Below are 17,656 nucleotides of genomic sequence, written 5' to 3'. Positions count from 1 at the left end.
AATATATTGTTTACAGAATTTGGAAGTGATTATGAATTTAGAGAATTTTTTTTAAACTTAGAGATATCTAGTAAATATGTTTAAATTGTTGAATAATCCAAGGTACACATACAAAGTAAATTAGATAAATAAAAACATAAATTAAATAAATAAGAAATATAGAAATAATTAAAATAAATATTTTAAATTCAGATAGTAATTTGCCAATATCTTCGAACTTGTTTGCTCATCTTGTACAGGAGAGAGTAAATAAAATAGTAAATAGCATATTAAATAATCAATCAACATATCATATATTATCTAATGCTGATGTTAAAAGGTTAATTAGTCTTCATGATGTATTGAAGAATACTATTTATAGGTCAGACATTGGGATGTTCTACCAAATGTCTAGCGTATATTTAGTAAAATATCATTTCGAAGAAAATAATGTTGATTTAATAACAAAAACTCCGATAATATATGATACTAGTATTTCAATAATGTACGACGTAATATCAATGGGCTACTTAATAAATAATACTAGAATATTTTATGAATTACCGGAAGCAGTTTATTTGGCGGAAGGTAAATTTCATTCTTTAGATAAAAGTAAATGCGAATTTAAAAGTTTTCTATATTTTTGTGAAAGCATAACTATGGATCGTGAATCAAAATGTTTGAATAATATCATTTTAAATAATTCTTTGGAAGGATGCCAGCAAAATTCTGAGAAATTTTTGGGGAATGTGATATTCAGATATACACACGCTGGTGTGATGTATTCTTCTGTTGAAAAAGAAGCGTACATGACAAAAGTGGGTGTACATCAAGAGGTTACATCAACAAAACTTGATCAAACTAAATCTAAATCAAATTTCATAAACGATGATAAATTTGATAACATAATAATAGGAGAGCTGGTCATTCCAACCAAGAGCATAATTCAAATTCAGAATAAACATATTAAATTGATCGGTAATTGGACTGAGAGACAAGTAAATTTCACCTTACATACGCAAGAGTTAAATAGTTTAACTGAAAAATTGTTAAAATTGAAAGTCGATACGTCAATCCCAGAACTACATCTAAAAACAGATTATATCATATGTGTAATATTTGGAGTAATAATATCATTAATTTTGACGACAATATTGTTATTAGTACTGTATTGTAAGCTTTACAGAGCAATACGAAAGTATAAAATTCAAAATCAAGAATAATAATAATAATAATAATAATAATAATAATAATAATAATCAACAACTAATAATGAAGTAAGCATAGTATGTAAATCAATATTGTATGTGAATGGGTTATGGAAAAAAAAGTTTTACATTTTTGGATATCAAGAGGAATGGAGTTTATTTGAAAAAAAATCTAAGTTGCAAAAAAGACCTGAAAAGGAATATCGGATTAACATTTAAAACAATTGGTAATAGGTAGAAATACTTACCTACAGCATGGGGTAGTTGTAAGTTGAAAAGCCTTTGATATGTCATCCTAGATAAAACTAGGATTGGTCTATTTGATTTAGTAAAACGATTAAGTTGTTGAATAAAAATGGTTACGCAGTACTAATACGGCAAAACTCTTTGTTTTGGTAGAAAAAGAAGCAATAGAAAATAAGCATAGTTAATAGATCATCATAGATGAAAATAGATACAAGCGTGTAAATAGATAATAGCTAGGTTAAATAATAAACATTAATATTAGTGAAATCAGTAGCTCCAAGCTATGAAAAACAAAAGCGAAAAGAAGAAAAACAGAAAGAATTGTCTATTAGTAAAGCTAGACAAATAGATGAATAATAGATAATGTAGATGCTAGTGATATGAACTAGTTCAGTAAGCTTACGAATCAAGAATAAGAAGTTGTAAAAAGTATTAAAAAGTATGAAAAAGTCGTTAAAAGAAGTAAATGGTTTGAATAGAAAAGTAAGAAGATCATAGATACTAGACGAGAAATAGTCAAGAATAGAATACAATCATAATGCATCATGTCTATAATCATCATTAAGTTGTATGTAAACACATTATTTTTGTCAAAATTCATTTTCTAAATTCAAGTTTTTTTTTTAAAAAAAATGAGAGGAGAATTATTGATTTATTATTATAGAATGATTAATTGGCATATGGATTATTTGTATAATAATAAGTTAAAGTATTCAGTTCATGTATATCTTCAATATTCATGTGGATACAAGATTCAGTTTGTGGCTTTTCAGTCCGCTACAAGTTACTACTTGCCTGGCCGACTCAGAGAGCTTCTCTCGTGCGAGAGAGATCCGTTGCTAGGGGGCGGAGTCTCCAAGAACATGGCCGCCGTATAGCAATAGGCCACACCTACTGACGACGAGTTTCTCTCGTTCACAATGATTTGGATGCTTTATGAATGTTTTCTAAGTACATAGAATGTTGGAATGTTGAAGAAAGATAGATTAAACGACACTAAAGATAATAGTACCTACAGACAACGTTAAAACTAGTAGTAAAGTGTATTTAAGAGCATAAATATGCACGAAAATGTAGGGCTTCACGACTTTAAAAAAATGATGACAAAGACAGCGTCAAACGAGTAAAAATGTAACGAGGATAGCATTTTTGTATCCGAATAGGTTACATAACTATTAGAACACTAGTCATTATTTAGAATATGCATCGATTATGCATTTTATAGAGAATAATGAACGATTTTTGAACATTAAGACTAGGCCTATGTGAAAAGTATGTAATAATTTTTACAGAAGAGAATCGTAGACCGAGATTTAGCAATATTAGTTTATAAGATAAATAAAAACGGGTTTTCACACTTAGTTATTTATATTTACAGGCAATATGGAGAAGAAGTTTATGGTACTTACTATTGCATTAACATCTTTAACAGTATTAGTACTAGCGACGTCTATAGTTATAATATATTTAGTTATTAAATTACGTAGATTTAGTAGAAAGAAAGAACAGGAAGGAAGTGTAGAAAATAAAAAGGTATATGATGATATTAGTAACATAGATAACTGCGGATTATTTCCAATCTATGCAGAAGTAGATAAAAATCACACTGAAAACCACACAATTAGCACTAAAAATAATGCAGATCACAATCACAAGCATACAGAAGTATCACAAAATAACTCAGACACTGTTGGTATACACGAGAGGTTCCACTGCACCAAAACTAAGAGGGATGCATTAAAAATCATGGAATTATCCAATTTTGAAGCGGAAAACACGGATAGACACTTATTCACAAACTCGAAAAGCGAAAAATTGTACGTTCGACCATGTGATGTGGTAATCCGGTGAACAATTTTCCGAAATTTTAACAAAAAGTGCGGAGCACGTCTTCATAGTTAACTTGAACTATCGAAGCGACGCGGCAAATAGAATGAGACGTGGAACTTTTTCAATGTCAGTGTCAAAAACGTTGCTGATACAACATTTTACGGAAGGAAGTGAATCAGAGTTGCTAACCCTACGGATAAGAAACTTACCATTAGTGAAGTGATTAATATTTTTCAAGTTTTATTTTTGTGTTGAAAATTTTGCAACGACAAGAGACGTTGTTTTTAAGTATATTAGTGTACTATAACAAGATAAATAGTGTATAATAAAGTGTATTATATTCATTGGAAGCATCAGTGATATGGACACTGATACTAGTGAAACAAGTGCAGAGATAACAAACACTGGTTTGGACTTTGCGACTGAATGCAGCGGAAAGTTTCCGAGAACGAGAACAAGAAAGTATATGTATGTGCAGTTCCGACCACAGGAAATGCTAGACAATTACAAGTAGTTATGTATATAACTCAACAGATGGCAGGAGCCGATACTTTTATGAGGACTCTTGACAAGTATTTTTTTAAAAGAACAACAATGAATGTAAATAAATGATGTTTTAAAAATTTATTTTTAAATGTGATAAATAGTTAAATGAATATAAAGATATATATATACAGGGTGATGGACAAATATACGCAATTATTGTTATAGTCAATTTCAGGGAAGAAATTGAGTCGAGAACGGAGTTCCCTCATTTTGAAGGAAGGGCATGTTGTTACATACGATTGATATTATTTATGAATATATTATTTTGGGAAAGGAAGCATATTTAATTATTGAATGTTATGTTAAAATAAAGAAACTAAATGTTGTCATAGAATGTAAAACACCTGTGTGTGTTTATGTGTTTACATCAATGTTTTGTATATGTGATGAATGTTATGTTTATTACGGCTAGACGCTAAGTCGTCAGTTCGTACGCTATTGTGATTTGTAATTTGTAATGTTTTGGTTCAGGAATGTATTGTCATCAAGTTGTAATACTATAACATTGACACACTTTTGACTGTGGCATAATCGTTGAGTTTGCAGAAATTTGTTGGTCTGAGAATTTGATCACGATGTAATTCGGGTGAAACCAATGTTTTACCAATAGCTGAGATATACAGAAAATCAACAACGAGAATTCCAGGATGTCTGGAAACCAAGTATAAAAACTCATGGTCCTAAAGGATTGAGATCAGAGGTGGATCATCCTACGTTGAGTATTGACATCGAGAACCACTGAAACTTCTATCACAGTTGTCATTCAGCTGTGATTCCATTCTACGGTTAGATCAGGAGATCTACTAGTTTCCAGTAAACCATTAACGTTGATTATGGTTTCACAATAGTCCGCAACTACAGACTATTGGCAGCGAGATATTCATCATCCAGACATTCGTCATCAGTTCCAGGCATCATATACTTGAAGGTACGTGTATCTCAGCTATGTTCGAGTTATTCGTGGTTAACTTCTTAGATGCTTAAGATATGTGATCTGACGTTTATACACAGTCTACGATGAACAACAGTAATACACGACATTTATGAAAATACAAAGATCTACCTGAAAGTTAATTTAATGTGCTTTTCTTCTGTTCCACTTCGATCCTACTCTCTACAGATAGTGAGTAGTAACGATCTTCGACCGTCAAGTATCATTTCATCCCCATGCAATCTAGGCACGACGGTGGAAGGTTGTTAATATATATATATTACTTTTGCAGATAAACCAAATATGAATCGTGCTTAGGAGAGCTGTGTTAATGATTGTATGTATGTATAAATGAAATACCTAATGCTGAACAAACTGATATTGACGTAAAAAACAATATCTATATTTTCTTTTCAACTTGAATCCAACTTAGGCCATAAATAACAACCATAAAAATACATTTTAAAAATACAGCATCACATTATTATTATTATTATTATTATTATTATTGTTATTATTATTATTATTATTATTATTATTATTATTATTTTGGATGGGATCGAATGTGGTACTTCACGATATAGATTTCAATTAGTCCTTGCAAGAAGAAAAGAATTTCACGTATATAGAACTGAATGAGGATATGAAATGTAGCAGGGGTTGTAATCATTTGTAAAAGCTCATATGTTTCTTGAGAACCATCATCATAATAAGCTTTCTTTATCTTTGACTTCAGATATGTTGTACTTTTTATATAAGTGATCGTATTGCTTCGCGATTCAAATTTCAATGCTCCCCCTCCGGAGATCGAACTCAGGACCACGTTCACCAGAGGTCCGTGCTGGCTATTAGACCAGCTGGGGAAAGGCTAAAATAGATTACTAACAGAAAGGGGACACGTGGCACAGCAGCAGAGAGTTACAATTTGGTGTATAAGGTTCCTAGTTCGACTCGCGAATAAATTAGTTCATGCTGCCCTTAGCACAATGGGTATAATCGCGGTGGACAACATCGTGTCCACTGATTTTCTTGAGGTAATTGCACTTCATCTCGTTGTATAATTTGCCTTACCTTAATCATCCCTTAATCTTAGCCTCAAAGAGATATTCGTGGGATGTTAAACTGAAAGATTTCATCTTTATCCTTGCGCACTTGTGTTTCCCGTTCAAAAATAATAACAATCTATAATTTGTCGTGATTCTGTTCTTATGGTTAGGTTTGCAATTTTTACATTTTAATAAAAATCAAAGAAACGAAAAATTGTCTTAGACGTTCCTTAAGTAGAATTATTCGAGCAGGAAATGTTAAATTTTGTGGCAAAGGCACATTCCCTCATGATATAGTTTCTTCTCGAGACGAGACAGATACTTCGAGAAGCAAGACCAGACGAGACTTTTACAAATATTTATAAGGAGGTCCAATATCGGAATGAACCCCTTACAAAAGTCGTAGAAAAAAGGTCTTCCTTCTGTTTGCAACTGTTGAAAATTAAGGCTATAATGTTAATTAAAAATCGGATGGTACCCGCTAAATCATGTAATGTTGCAACCCGATTTGGAAGCACAAGATATCACATAAAATTTTGTCTTCCATTGTACATTTCTATAGTTCTCTCCGTATGACTGCATATACTTTCTAGATAATAAAACATGAAGTACGTAGCCTCGATGAATAGCTACTTCACTAACTACGATCTTATTACGAGCCTTCATATAGTTGTATATTTAACCTTATTTTTCTTAATAATTACTTATCGTTCCACCTCGGAAATTGATCCCAGGATAAACATAATTAAACTTTTCTAAACTAATTGTTATTTGTGATTACGAGGTCGATTTTCTACGGAATACGCAAGTGGTTTTTCATGCACATTAATTATCGTCATAATATCCTTTAACCTATTATGCATAATTGTTCGAGAGTGTGCAGTTGCCACTTGTCGGTCTGAGAGCTCAGATAATGCGCTTATAGAAAACGTAATTCGGGATGTCAGAACCGACAAGTTGCGCCCAGGGTTTTGTATGCATTGAATTTAACAGAACATGAGGTACGGGATCTGATCTGGGTTGCATTTAAATAAAATCAAACATAAGCAAAAAGAAACAGATTATGATATCAGAGGGGTTGAAAGCGGTGAGAAGGAAGCAATTTTAGGACAGGTTAACCTACTTGCTCTTACTTGTAGATTTGGATGTTGCCTTCTTCATGATTCTTCCAGTCGGCAGACGTCCGTCTATCTCTCTATCTGGCTGGCTGGTCGTCCAACTAGTCTAAGGTTAAGATTTAACGAAACTCGGACAGGAAAACCAACATTACGAAGACCGCAAGTTCAGTAAGAATCTAAACTATTTTTCAGAAAACAATTCATCGTCGTTAACAGCTATGTAACGTTAGCTGAAACAAAAGTGCTCTTTAGGACAGACCGAGGCTAAATTTGTCGTAAGCTTGAAATTGAAGTTCGCGGTCTACATCTTCACTCGTCTCTAATTCCATGTCGACTGCCTCCTCCAAAAGTCTCTCGATCGTTTAGTTAAGCGTTACTTCCGGGTTCATATTCTCGGTCATTAATTACGTTTTCCGTCTTGATGAAAAAGTACGTGCTCGTAGATTAACCAAGGTAATTTGATGGTAGGAATGCGGACGAGGAAGCAATCTCTTATTTTTATTAATTGGGAAATTACAAGTGTAAGAAGAAAAAAAAACATACAGCAATAAGATTTCCTAGTAGGAAAGGCCAATGAACTTAGAAAAAAGTCGAAGAGTGATTTAACATTAAATGAATGATTATCCTTTTCACTGTAATGATTTTTAAAATAAAATGTACCATAGTTCACCCGCCTGAAATCAAAGTCCCGAATGAAAATATTTCGGAGACAAAAAATTACTTTTTTAGATTGCCTATTTAAGAAAACATTAGCATCTTTGTAGTTCCATTCAGTTTTCATAATGAGGACACAGCAGCAAATATTGTCTGGAAAGAAAACACATTAGTAGCATACATACCTAACTACGAGCCCACTTTTCCCCTCTAACTGTTAAAAATTATGAAGCCGCAACTGAATATTGTACTTTAACACAGAAGGTTAGCACAAAGTAGATTGAATATTGTCCCAGCGCATAGGCTTTTATGACATTTAAAATCATAAAAACTTTCATCTAAAACCTTGCATCTAAAACTTCATCTCTTCTATCTTATAATGTCAACATGGTAGAGTATTCAGCCAATCCTCTAAAACACATCTTTTACCATCTACACAATTTAAAGCTAACTTATTAACTTCTATACTGTACAAATCGTGCTTATAACTTCTAATCAAATTTATCTTCTTATAATATTCTTTTTGGTTGAACAAACAGTCTTTATAATCGTAAAGTTCTTTACTGATAACATTTCTCTTAACTCCTTTTGCTTTTTTACAACATTTATCTTTTTCGAACCTGATTGAGTACATTTTTGATCTTAAACCAACAAATTCTTCTAGGATTGTTCCTTTAAGTTCATATTTTATCTTACCAAGTATTTTCTTACTTACCTGTGGTATATTATATTTGTTACCTTTAAAGTTATCACTCGTATCGAAGTAATCAATATATTTTTTTCGTGTCTTCGTACACATCTTCTGTTTAAATATGGTATATATAACTATCGGTATCTGTATAACATACTTCTCTTTTGTCTTGGTATTTCGGTTTCATCACATTATAATGGAAGTCGTACATTAAATGCTTTGATAAATGTAAAATTGACATACCTACATAAATCGGTTTCTTAAATTGCACTTTAACCTTGTTCGTGTGAACAGCTATTAAATTTTCCGTAAAAACATAGTACTCTTATAATTTGGTTGTGCTTCAAGCTTCTCGTATTTTTTCTCATTGCTTACACGTTTAATATTAACTCTTTTTCTAATATTTTCCATAGTCTTCTCAAATACTGAATTATTCATGAGGTTATAGAAGTCTTTTTCAAAATCATTTGTTGCTTTCATTCTCATCTGTGTGTTTAAATCAATATATTTATTTAACCAATCTGATTGTTCGAACTCTATTACTAGATGTATCTTCTTAAGCTTCAGTCCAAGTGAAAGACATTGTTTTGGTTTCGATAGTGAATTACATATTTTTCTTTATCATATAGAGTTGTTAATAGCTTTGATTGTTTTGAAAAAGGCGTACATATGTTTTGAGGAGCTAGTGGATAGTCTTTGTGATAATTACGTAATTCTTTGGATATTCAAGATCAACTTCTAATATGTAACCAGTATCAGAATTATGAGATGTAGTTGTGAAGTCTATTTCTCTTATTTCATCTTCGCTTAAGCATCTAAATCCCTTATACGGTAGATATTGACTCATTGCTCACCCATACAATTTATTAGCATCTAGGTACATTAAGCAAGAATCTTCTTTATTCTCATCGTAATCTTCCATATACTTAGTATTTGCTTTAACTTATCTTTCTGAGCATTGGCTAATCCCGCCTCTTATACCTTTCTCTACCATTAATGCCATATCATAATCACACAACAATTCTAATTCTATATTTGTCATCTTTAACATTGCATCCCAAGCTAAACCTGGTCCTGTCATATACCAAGCACGGTCAAGATCATAAGCTTTAAGACATGTTTCCCAAAATTTTCGAATATATCTGCTAACAATAATACATCCGTTTTTAAATATAAATCATGGTATTGTCCGAGATTCTTAAGGTTGAATTTTTCCCATACTTTCTTTGCATGTTCATAATCTTCATCATTTATATGTGTGAAGCTTGTTGAAGAATGCTTCCTTTAGCGGTAATTTTCTTTCTCTAAACCTATTCCAATCGTTAACATAATCATATGGGTAAACAACTTTTCTTATTAGAAGTTGAAACTGTTCTTGATTAGGATACAAGGGTTGGGTATGTATCGTTTGCTCAGTTTGAAGTTCGATGACAATTTTTCTAAACTAGAAGCCATTAATCTAAATGAATCTACAAATTTCAATGTAATAGTTCCAACCTTTTACTGAATAATATGTATATTTCTTCGTTATTGGGTATTAGATCTATTTCTTCTTTATTACATCCAAGCTCTTTTATAAACAAGTGAGAGTCATATCCTGTCAAGTCATGTATGATCACTGGTACAAACTTTGGTACTTTCACTTTTAAATTGCAGTTATTACATAGAGGTGCTACAAATTTTCCTGTTATATGATCATGATGCTTAACTTTATGATTTTCTTTAGTATACTTCTGCTTACAGTAATATCAACATTTAGATTTATTGAACACTTTTCTCTGACTTTTTGTTAATGGTAATTCGTTATTTTGTTTGTATATCTTCGATGTGTGTTTGGCTTCTTTTCTTAACGGTCTTATAAATTTCTTAGCAGCGTTCTTACCCCTACACAAAACAGGATTGGTTTTACTTCCATCGCTCTTTACTATATAATAACAATATCCAGATGGCTTATGTTGTTGATATTTTTTCGTATATGATTCGTTATCTGGATAACATTCTTGACAACTCATAACTTTATGTAACAAGCATTCAATATCAGCATAAATCACAAATGGGATGTTCATTGTGTATTGGTAGTTTTTAAATTCAACGTATTTACCTTCTTCAGGCATTATTATTTTTACTGGTTCATTTAATGAACAATCTTGCGCATGTTTATTTAAAGCGTCTTGGGAGTAAAAGTATAACAAACATCTATCACATAAATATTTTCGAGCTCTCCATTTAGTTATTTGAATACTTACTAATCTACTTACGCCTTTAATCCAACAATAGTGTGTTTTAACTTGGTCTTCATTTTGTCCTCTTATATATAATAAATTGACATGATTTTCTTTCTTGTTTTGTGTTTGATGTAGTATATAGATTGAATAGTCTTTATCATACGCATAGATATTTATAGAGATATTAAGTAATTTTTCCGCTTTTGTGATGTCACTTAGTTTTACATGATAATTGATGCCTTTTATTTTTTCTAAGTCTATAACATGTTTGTACTTCGGTGGTTGCTGTGGATGTTTTTCAACATGTTGTAGTGCAGAAGCAATTGAATATAAGAAACACTTTTCATTTTTGTTCTTTACATTTATGACTGCTTGTTTACTTTTAATTTTATCAGGTAGATCTATATATGTTGATCCTCTATATGTTGTATGTTTTTGCTAGTTGTAAAAAGTTAATGTTTATAAGAACCCAACCAAAAGCTTTAGCTTGTTACTCATCCATTCTTGTTGTTAATCTTTCTTTCATCTTTGTTATTTTTTCTTTTAAATTACTTGATTGATACATTTCTTGGTTTTCAGTGTTAAAATAGAAGATTTGAGTTATTCCACCATTCTTATATGTACAACTTATATAAAGATTAGCTTTCAATGAACTATGTTTACTCAAGCTAATTTGCAATCTGTTTAAAATAGCTTTAGATGTTGCAGTAATATATTGTTCGAGTGGATCTTGTGGCTTGTAATCTGTTTTAAATCTCCATGTTTCTAATCTTGATTTTAATGCAATATTTTGACGTTTTACATCGATTGGTATTGATTTAGATTTGATTCTTCGTTCTTCAAATATCTCTTGTTTAAATGGGAATATATTTCTAATCTGTCTTTTACTTTGTTCATCGTCATGTTGTTTAAGAAGGTTTATTAGTTCGTGTTTTCATAATGAGGAATATCTATTGATTCCCTTCTCTTTACATTGTCGTTTTAACTCTACTACAGTAAATCTATTATAATTACTCATCTTATTTATTATATAAAAAATCTTATTATCACTCTTCATTTTTTTAACCTCACCAAAAGTTTCTAAATCATTTTCAGCCATTTTTTCTAACAAATTATTTAAACATCTGCACGCGCCTGCCATTGCTTACATATGTTTCCTTGATGTGTTACTATAGAGCTTTCATGGGAAGACCAATCAAAATTACATATACACATTTTAAAACTGAATCATTTTGTAAAGTTACTCATCATCATAATCCTCACTATCATATTCGTATTCATCACTATCCAAATCAGATGTCTTTTGTTGTGTTATTAATAATTCTTTTTCCTTTAACACTATTTGCCTCTCTATTAAAACTGCTTGCCTCTCTATTAACAGTGTTTGCGTCTCTAGTAGTGCTGCTAAGAGTTTAAGATCTTCATGAATTATTTTTAGTCTATCATGTAATAAATCAAAATGTTTCTCCATATTTATTATATAGAAAACCAAAAATAAAATAATTTGTTAAAAAAATCTGAGAATAAAAAGAACAGGTGAATATGACTAGTACTAAGGAAATATTATCTTACAAACCTATATTTGATTGTGTATGTAAACATTTAGATATTGGTGACTATAATGATGAAAACAAAATAAATTTTTAGCGTATCCATAGGTATGTTAGATCATTTGTTCAAGAAAGCTACTAAAGAAAAGAACTCGTATCTTATACAAAACATTCTCTATGCAAAAGTTATGAACTTGTCCGATGAGATGTTAGGATCACTGACTGATGAACTATGGTTATCTACAGGTTATGATGATTATGAGGAGGAATATAACTATGATCACATTACAGAAGACTTCATAGTAAATATCAGCAGAAACTTAATTTGAGTGAAATATGTTCACAGAAAAAGTTATCAGAAGAGTTTATAAGAGAATTGGCTGATATAGTTGATTGGGAGATTATTTCGGGAGGACATGACTTATCAGAAGACTTTATAAGAGACTTTGCAGATAGAGTCCATGGGAGAGAAGTATCGTTTAAAAAAACTATCTGAAGAATTTATTAATGAGTTTATAGACAAAGTTGATTTTGATGCTATATCTTATGGAAGCAAATTCTCTGAAGCTTTTATACGGGAACATGAAGATAAACTTTCTTGGCGGCGCCGATGTGGAACCCAGCAATTATCAGAAAACCTTATAAAAGATTACGCTGACAAAGTAGATTGGTCAATGATTTCAAGGTTTCAAAATTTAACAGAAGGATTTATTGCAGAGTTCAAAGACAGTGTTCATTGGCATAACATTTCAATTTATCAAAACCTCTCTGTAGAGCTTATATATATCTATTTAGACATTTCGGAGATTGGAGAGTTATAATAAGAAGATACCATAATAATTCCGATTTCGGTAGTATATTGAATTTAGCATTCAATGTTACAACAGATGTTTTGTTTGATGCTTAACTAACCACCTTTTATGGCTATTATACCATAAAAGTCGTAACCTTAATTATCACATAATAACTGATAATATAAACAATCAATTTTTTTAACCAAATCTTCTGATAAGGATGTCAAAACTCATTACCCTTACCTTTACGAATATCTAGTTCTTGCTGCATTAAGATGAATAGCTTAATACTGTTAGGATCTCTAAACTTTTCGTATTTTATTACATGATTCGGATATTTTTCTTCTGCTTCATTAAGAGGCTTATATAGGTCCTCTTTTGGCATCTGATAGCATAGTAAGGGAAAGGATCATTAAGTTTGTTCTTCTTGTATATGAATAGGCAATTATCTTTTGAATTATCGTCTGTATATGGTGTTGCAATTTCTTTTAAGCTTTCGTTTTGAATTATCAATCTCTGCATTGTTTGATCTATTTCTTCTACTCTTCTTTGCAACTCTTCTTGGTCTTCTTGAATCTGTTCAAAACAAGAAACAAGATACTCTTCGATAATATCATAGCATTTGTCATATAAGTCTTGTGATATCCAAATGGCAATAGAGAGAAATATCTTTTTGTAAAAATACGTTTCTGAGATGATTGAGGTTGTTTCTTTTTCTCCTCCTTTTACGAAATATGTGGAAAAGCAACCGCCGGAATTCTGGGAGTTGATTTTTTCATCATAAAACCTTATTAGTTATTTTGATTGTTTATTTTCTAGCCAGAGATCGAACCCCTTATCACCATCTTGACACAACTTAGTAGCGTTGAAGTATCCTGGACTCTTATCTATAAACAATTTAAAATAACCAAAAACACGATACCAATAATTGTCTTTAATCTCTTCGTAGCAAATATCGCTTAAACTAAGAGAACTATCCATAGTGCTCATATTTATTGTATAGAGAATCATTATTTTTAACTTTATTTCGTTACCAGCTAGTTTTACTGGGTAAGATGAGTTTTTGAAATGACCGAAATCCTGGGAACTTCGAAGTTTCTTGTAGTACTCCAATAATTCTTTAGAATCTTTATTTTTAAACCAGTGATCATAGCTCTTATCATTGAAATCTTGTGATATCCCAAAACCAATAGCGAGAAATATCCCTTCATAAACTAATAGGTCTTTCTCGTTTGTACCTTTTAGGCTTATATAATATTATGATTTTTGCCGGAGCATATCTCTCCAGCTAATTTTTTTATCATAATATTCAAGTAGTTTCTTACTTCTTACTTCTTACCAACACTTGCACATAACTTCGACAATTGAACCCACCATTTTGTCGGGTTTGGATTGTTTTTGTAATTTCAACCCTTGCACTTTGCAGAAATTTTAGAATACAAAGACAGTGATCAAGCTATAAGAGAACACATCGACTCAGAAAATAAGAGAAAGTTTAAATAGATTTCATCCGTGGTTTTTAGAGGTGCTACGCTTTGTTATTTGAAGAGTAACGTTTCGTTACCCTTTGTTGAAGAGTAACGTTTCGTTACCCTTATCTCATTCAAACTAGCCTTTTTATGCTTATTATTCCATAAAAGACAACATTTATATTTACATCACAACATTACTTTTATCTATCCAGCTATTATGTGAATCATCAAATCCTAACCATTTAACGTACACTTTATTACCTTTCTTTCGTAACACCTTTTCCACCAATTATTCATCTTTATGGCTCGTCTTTAATAGTTCTGGTTCGTAAAATCTACCTTGCACATTTTCTTCTTGTAAATCTTTAATTCTATACGTGGGTGGATTAGATGGAATAACTTCGCTAATAACAAATACTTCTGTTGACCCATTAGGTGTATATACTTTCTCAAATAATCCTTTCGATTTACTTATACGAACATGATCGCCTAATTTGTGTTTGGGTTTAACACGTTTATATTCTTTCTTATACACTTTCACCAATATTCTTCGCTCATTTTTCTTGTTAACTTCTACAGGCTTTAAACCAATTGTTCTATGCACACGATTATTATACTCACTACCCAATGTTGGTAATATTTCTATCCATTTATAATTCCTTTGTGTTGTAAATTTCTTCCACATGTATTGTTTAAGCGTTCTATTAAATCTGTCAAAAACAGAAGCTTTCTTACCACTATAGGTTGAGTAATGATTAATCTTATTTTCGTCCATCAACTTTTTAAATTCTTTATTGTAAAACTCTTCGCCTTGATCAGTTTGCAGGTTACTAGGTTTTCTCGTTCTTAATATGGAATAAAATGCTACTGTAACATTCTTATCACTCTTATCTTTAACAGGAACAGAAACGCATATTTCGAAAACACATCTATAATCGTTAGCAGATACTTATAGCCTTTAATTTGGAAACACCTTTTAATACTCCGCTATCCATTTCTACAAGATCAGCTTGCCAAAGATCATTGATACCTTTTATAACCAAACTTAGTCTGCCAGTTTTTTCTAGATGGTTTGTGAATTTCTTCTATAATGTCTTCTCTAACACCTTTACCATCATATAGTCAATCTTTTTTTAACGAACTGAGTTTTATTAATTCCACATATACTACATATACCTTTCTTTATATATCTTCCATTCTTTGTTTGTTCAATTCTATCTTCGTTATCTTTGTTCGTATATGTTGATTTCTTACATTTAACACAATACATTACCATTATTATTTATTGTATAGAAAATCAAAAAATCAATATTTATCATCGCCTTCTCTTTCTATATACATAATAAGCAATAATAATTCACCATGTTGCAGATCAGAATCTTCGGATGGTCTAATTGCTAATTGATCATTTGTATTAAAGTGTAATGGTAAACTTTCAACTAGAGTTATTTAAAAATAGATCTATAAAATATAATTGAAACTTGATTCTATATGCATTATCCTACCTTTATAAAGAAATTGGTAGGATGCAGCTAGATTATACACAAAAAAGACTGGTTTCCCAACATCATCTTCTGCCAATTGACATGGCAATTCAACAATTTCTTTTCGTGTAAGTGAATTAAATTCTTCTTTTGTTGATTCAATCTGTTCTAATGTAACAGCATATTGTTTATCGATAGCATTAGATACATTAACCAATCTTTTATTCTTAAAATCAACCCAGGATGTGTTATTTTACGTAAAAATCTTTATCTAATTTAAATTTAAGCTCTTCTTTCGTAGCAAATGTTTGTAATAGCATGTCCCTACATTTAATATTACGAAAAATATCCAGATTTATTCTATAGCAAATGTTTTTTACGAAACCTCTTTCTATGTGCATTATAACAAAAAATAACTGTGCATTATGACAAACAATAGCTGAATGTTTATTTGGTTTAATCGTAATTATATCGTTCTTTTTAAAGCTAAAAAGTAAATTTTCAATCAAAGTATCACCTAAATATTTTTCTAGGAAGTATTTATCCAAACTTAATTCACTGTGCATTATTGTACTTTATAGAGAAATTTGCAACCATTAGAGAGATTAAATATTCTAAAGATTAGTTTCCTAACGTTTTTAGCTCTCAATCGACATAAAAAGGGTATGGTTTCTTTTTGCATAATCAATTTATTAGTATCCGTCCTAATCTTTTGAAAATTTTCTTTTTTTATGTGCGTGTCTTGTAACGTTTCTAATACATCTTCAAATCGTTTTCTATCGTTCTCTAATTGAGCTTCCTGCCCTTGAGGTTTACCTGCTCCTTGTTTTTCTTTAATAACCATATTGTGTCTTTTTTGTTCTTCAAGTTCTTGTTTATTTTTCTTAGCATCAAGTATAGTTTTAGTAATCGCTGCTGCACAACCTGCTAATGAGCCAACTGCTCCCAAAGCTGCTAAAATGGCTGGAATACCTAAGTTGACTTACACTAACAACGTCATTGAAATTCTCCAACAATTTTTATTTTTCTTCACTAATATTAACATCAGCATTTCTATCTATAACATTACCAAATATATCCATACTCATTTATTATAAAGAAAATGCCCATCCTAATTTTTCAAAACATTTTTCAACATCTCTATTTGTTTAGGTGAGTGTTTAAAATCAATATCAACTTGAACATCATGCTTTTTCAACAAATAGAACAATACACATTTTAAGTTAATAAACAATACTCTTTTCGGATACAGTTTTCTAAAGACCTCGTGTAAGTTTTCGAACTCGTTTATAAGTGTTTCTTCTATATGTTGTAATTTAATGGTTTTTGATCGGTAACGTGATAGTGTATTAAATAGACATCATCACAATATTTTGTGTATTTGTTTTTCTTTAGTACTTCTAGAACATCATTTGTTGATATTAAATATTTTGGTATGTTTCTAAATTCACCATTTAACACCTTGAACACATCTTTGCAAATAATTCTATCCTGTAAAGCTTCCAAACGAGAAAATGTAAATTAAATCATTTATAGTATCATACAATGTTTTTCTTGCACAACCAGCTTTCATTTCTTCATTAGTACTGTAAACCCAACCACTCTCTACAGAACAATCATTACAAATGTAGCTATTCATACCTTTTGTTAATGACTTACTACCACAATTACCGCATTCTAATGGCCTAGATCTATAATTTAACAACTCCTTTGAGGTAATTATTGGATGTAACTTTTAAAACTCATCATCAATGTACAAAAATTTAGGTATTAACATCCTCCATAAATCAATAACATTATATGCGTTGTTTCTATGTTTTAAGTCTATCTCACTAACATACTGAAAATACTCATAAAAATTATATCTATCTAGTGCATTTAG

Source organism: Thermobia domestica, chromosome 2 (assembly GCF_964235325.1).
Source record: "Thermobia domestica chromosome 2, izTheDome1.hap1.1, whole genome shotgun sequence".
NCBI lineage: Eukaryota > Metazoa > Arthropoda > Insecta > Zygentoma > Lepismatidae > Thermobia > Thermobia domestica.
Note: the sequence above shows the minus strand (reverse complement) of the source record.